This window comes from Schistocerca gregaria, unplaced genomic scaffold (genome assembly GCF_023897955.1).
Source record: "Schistocerca gregaria isolate iqSchGreg1 unplaced genomic scaffold, iqSchGreg1.2 ptg000699l, whole genome shotgun sequence".
In the NCBI taxonomy this organism is placed as follows: domain Eukaryota; kingdom Metazoa; phylum Arthropoda; class Insecta; order Orthoptera; family Acrididae; genus Schistocerca; species Schistocerca gregaria.
Window position 1 is genome coordinate 45001 of NW_026062078.1, and position 5699 is coordinate 50699.

Below are 5699 nucleotides of genomic sequence, written 5' to 3' on the forward strand. Positions count from 1 at the left end.
TCACCAAGGCAAACGGACCAGACAAGCCAATCCGATTGGTTTTGATCTAATAAAAGCGTCCCTTCCATCTCTGGTCGGGACTCTTTTTTTTTTTTTTTTTTTTTTTTTTTTTTTTTAAACTTTATTAATAATACAACAACATTAATTTAATTATACAACATCTTAATATATAACTAAGTATGATACAAAAAGTCAAATACAAGAAACTATTCCCATACTATTAACCCACCACCTCAAATAATTAGTGGGTCCTTATTACAAACTACTAATTGGCAGTGTATTACTTGTGTGGCACTAACTACGGGCATGATTAATAAGTTACTTGTTAGACTACCTTACATGACTATTCTAGTGTGATCTGCAGTGTTACAGTATGTGCCAGAAGTTATGCATACAAACCTACTGTTATTTAGCCTGCCCACCGAGCTAACCCCAGTGGGCGTGCCCCTGGCACTGGGCTGGCTACGACTTTAACTTCACTGCAGTCCCTACCTGTTAGTATGTTAGTATTTCTAATTCTTACTTAAACTACTTTCTACTCAAAAAATAGTTGTGCGATAATTCCAATTCCGGGTAGTGCACCTGCCATCCTAGTCCGAAGACGCGGCGGATTCCAGCCATGAAATGGCTGGCCAGATCCGCGCCTGGCGGTAGTGCAGGTGCAACTCGGTCAAGTTCGGTTTGGTACTTGATTAGTTCCTTGCCCTAATAAAGTCCCTCATGACTTTCATTGAGATCTCATTTGCCAGACTGTTGAGGACTCTGAAAGTGTCGGCACGCCGCAGCAAGGTATATGTATCTTGGCTAGGAAGTTGCGCTCTAAGTTCACTTGCCACTCCATCATACAACGTGCAGTTGTAGATGACGTGTTCGGGAGTTCCTTCCGGAGCACCACAGTCACACGCTGGTGTCGCCTGTTTACCAAATCGGCAAAGGTATGCCGGATATGGCCCATGTCCCGTCAGGAAGTGCAGCAGACCCCTACTTGGCTGAAAGTATCCCATTTTTAATCTTTCTGCAACATCTGGAAGTAGCTCAAAAACTCGTCTCCCAGTTCCTTCCCCTTCCCACTGACTCTGCCATAGTTCCTCCCCCCTTCTCTTGATTGCGTATTTGTCCCCTACTTGCACACCCATGATTTCCCTAGTCTTTTCAACTTTCCCCTTTGTTACCCAATACCACGCTGCCTGCTCCCTAATTTTTATATCAAGGGGACATAATCCCATAATAACTAGCAACGCCCCCCCAGGAGTAGTTCTGTATGCCCCAGCAGATCTTAGTAGCATACTTCGCTGCACCCTCCTCACGGCCATGGCAGGCGCCACCCTCGTGAGCCTGTGTGCCCAGACCCCGCTGGCATACCCTACTAAGGAAGTCAGAATACTATTATGATATAATTTTATTAGGTGGGGGGGTAAGTGAAATCTTTTATGTCCTATGTTTATTAAGTTATTAAGGATTTCTATCGCGCGCTGGGCAATCATTTCTATGTGCGTCGCGTAATTCCATTTTTCGTCTATTATTACACCAAGATACCTAGCTTCGCGTCGCCGGAGAACTGGGGCTCCCGCAATCCTGACAGTTGGATTTCTTATCAGACTGCCTTTTAGTAGAAGATATGTTGATTTGTGTGGTGCAATTCTCATTTTTGCCTCTCGGCACCATTCCTGGAGAATTTGCATTGACCTTTCCACTTTTGGCTCTAAGTCTTCTCGGCTACGGCCACCTACCAGCAGGAGGAGGTCGTCAGCGTAGGCTATCACGTCTAGCACATCTCTACATTGTTGTAACCTGACTAACAGGGGCTCTATGTTTACGTCCCAAAAGAGTGGCCCCAGGACCGATCCCTGGGGGCACCCCTTCGTACAGGTCTTACTTACTCTCTCGCTAGGCGATGATAGCCAGACCTCCCTGTCCATGCAATAGCTCCTCAGACAGCCATACAGGGGCCCTGGACACTCCATCTCACGCAAACGTGAGAAGAGCGAGGGCCACCAGAGGTTGTCAAAGGCGCCACTGATGTCCACCATGATGCCTACGACATACTTGTGCGTGGATGAGCCACAGACCTCAGCCGCCAGGGCGATTGCGTCAGACGCTGATCGCCCCGGCCTAAAGCCGAACTGCCTGTCACTCATTCCACGCAGCATCCTATGTGCGGTCAGTCTGTCCGCCAGCAGCCTCTCCAGCAGCTTCCCCATGGTGTCTAACAGGCATATAGGTCTATAGGATTTGGGATCCATAGGGTCCTTGTCCTTTCCTTTTTGTATGATTACTACATTTGCAGTCTTCCATACTCTCGGAAATTTCCCAGCTGTGAGACACTCATTGAAGAGCCGCGTTAGAGGAGCCACCAGCTGTGGGGCGAGGAACTGTACCACCTCTGCTACAATGCCGTCCGGTCCTGGCGCCTTCCCCTTCTTTAATGATTTGATATGTGCTGCAACTTCTGCTTCAGAGAAAGGGTACACTCTAGTATTATTGGTATATTCTAGAGAATCCTCCCTGCGGATTTGCCTTTGAGAGTCATCATCATCATGTTCATCATCGTCCGGTAGCAGAGTGCGCAGGAGAACTTCAGCAGTTTCCTTCCACGACTCTGTCACTCGGTCTCCATCTCGGATGGTCGAGAGAACCGCGGGGGATTTAACCTTTTCCCTTACGAGTTTGTAGGGTATTCCCCAGGGATCGGTATCGAGCTGATTTAGCACATACTTCTCCCAACTCCTTGTTCTTACTTCCTTTAATTCCCTTTGAAAATTTTCTTTCTCATCTCTGTAGCGCTGCAGCCAGTATTGCTTCTCTTGCCAGACGGCACTTCGCTGGTAGTACCTCCTCGCCCGTCTAACAGACCGACGCATACCTTCCAGTTCGGCAGTCCATGGTGATGGTGAGGCCGCCACGGCCCTCCTCCTGGTTGGCACGGCGACCTTTACCGCCCTAACGATGGAGCCTACCAGTTCTTCGGCGTACCTGTCGACATCCAGGCCACCCTCAGGCAACGGAGGAACGTCACACTCCTGAGTCAGGCATTCCCAATTTGTCTTGTGATAGTTATATTGAATCTCCCACCCCAGGTCCCAGCGGCACTCTTCATCTCCTATGCAAAAAGTAATCAGGTTGTGATCGCTTGTGGTAGCGTGCTCTATCACATTCCAGCTGTGGATAAGGTTTATAGCATTCGGTGACGCTAACGTCACATCGATGTTGGTGCCTTGTCCCCCTCCTCCTGCATAGGTGGGGGGGTTCCCTGCTTTATTTACTACCACCAGCTGTGACGCCATTATTGCTTCCTCTGCCCTTTCACCATTTTCGTCCCTAGTGCCGCTGTGCCATAGGGGGGATTTCGCGTTCATGTCTGCTGTGATTATTACCTTACGCCCACGTAACGCCATCATTACCCTGGATAGATGTTCTATGAAATGTTCGAAATTTCCCCCGTACTGAAAGTACATATTGACAATATATAATATCCCAGTGGGTGACTGCAACTCGATGACGTTACAGTGGCAATCAGAGAGTTGCGCTATTTTTGTGGCTCTGAGGGCCTTATTTGTTATTACTATTAACGCCCTTGGCTCCTCTCCTGTAAAAATGGTTTGCCATGTTTTCGACATGAATGATATTTGCCCGGCCCAGTAGTATGGCTCCTGTAGACAGAGTACATCTAGTCTCCTCTCCTCCACTACTTTTCGGAGTTCCTGCATGACCAACCGACTATTATGAGTGTTTAGCTGCCCTACCGTGATTGAATTTAGGGTTGTCATTAAGGAAAATAAGTGTGAAAGTAACATTCAGGCCATGATTTGTTAAAGTCGAATGCTACTCTACCATTAGCTAGGACAGCCTGTGCATAAATTTCGTCCAGCTTGAATTCTTCACCTCTTCTCTCAAATACTTTCTTCACCAGGTCACGCAGGGCTCCGAAATCAGTGGGAAGATTCACTGACTTCAGCTGTATTCTATCTACAGCCTCCATCGCCGTGAAGGTGACCATTCTGCCATGTTCATGACCTACGCGTACGACGTGCCTCAAAGCTGTAGTGAGGATCGCTGGTTGCTCCAGACGCGATAGCTGCATCGCGAACTCCAAGTTGGGATAGATCCGTCTTGGGTCCGCTCCTACAGCCGGTTTATCGTCTTGCAGCTGTGCCATACTTGTGCTCGTAGTGGTGCTTGTGACTGTGCTGTCTTGCAGGGTAAAAGTTGGAAGACTCCCTGGGACAGGAGCAGAGCTGTTCCTTCTGGGTAAAGATTGAGGCTGTGAGCCTGGGTTAACTGCTTTTCCGTCATGCTCCTCATTTTCTTCTTCAGGTTCTGTTTGGATACAAAGATCAACCATTTTTACTTCCTGTGTCCCTTTTAATTCAAGCTTTGAGACGAAAGTTTCAGCTTCAGGGTTTAATTTTGAGTGAGGAGCTGGAGATGTTGAGGGTGGAGACTCACTAGCAGCCCAGAAGTCGTCTACAATTACCTCAATTTCTTTTATTTCGTGCATTATTTCTCTTATCTCTTCGAATCTCGGATCAGAGTCAGTTTGTGTACTGAAGTCAATCATCGTTGCTTTTCGTTCCTGCATTTGTTTTAGAGACTTCAAAAATTTATTAAACCTTTCTGCCCTTCCAGCGTCCCTTTTTCTTTTGCTGGGAGACTTCCTTTTGATGTTCGTCCTTCTTATGTTGCCAGCATCAGCCATAGTCAATTCGGGATATGAGTCTCTGCTCTAGCAGTTTGTAGGTCGGGCAGTTTCTTCCTGCCATACCACAGGTTTTCTTTCCTCTCCGTGTGCAGGGAATGCACACCACGGACTTCTTACATTCCTTCCTCATATGTTCCTCCTCTCCGCATCTGGAGCAAGCAGGTTTCCTACTACAGTATTTGTGTATGTGATCAATATCCCCACAGTTCTGACACCGGGGGACAACAAGGTAGTCCTTGACATTAACAGAGTGAAAACCTATGTATACCCTGCCCATAGCTGTCAATTTCCTCCATAGGGATCCTGTGACTTCTGCTACGTGGTGGACTGTATCTTTATCCTTAGGCCCAGTTTTAAACCTAAGTTTAAAGTCTTTTAGGAAAGTTTCCATGTTGCTTTCTGAGTCCAAGTTTTGTTCATAGATCGTCTTACACAGGTCCTCGTCCGTTATGGACTTTGGCACATCATAGAGAATGACCAAGGGGTTCTTCTTACGGGGGGGTTCACATTTGACTGCCTTACATAGCTGTTGATTCGCCAAAAGCTTGTTCTTGTCCTCCTCAGTGGCAACGTCGACAATCACTACATTCTTTGTAGCCTTAATCCTGTTAATTTTAATTTTGTCCTTAACTGGGTTGACTGAAGTCGCGAAGACTTCTTGGACCTTCTTTATGTTCTGGCCAGGCATTGGTCTCAAAAAGACCGCAGTTTCCGGCCGCTTGGACACTTTGACAATAGTTTCTCTAGTTGTGGGAGCCTTGGGTGCAGCTTGCGCCGCGACCCCGGCCCATGTCCTAGCAGGCTGTTTCCGGAGCCTTTCATTCTCTCTTTCGAGCTCCTCTAGTCGTCCTTCGAGTTTGGCGTTGGCTATTGCCCATGCCGCCAACTCGTTTTTCAATGCCTGTACCGCGGTTTGACTGATTTTACCGTTCTTTACGTTATGGTCCAGGAACTGGCTTAATCTGAGATGCCTTTCCATGCTGCATTCTACCATTGCCTG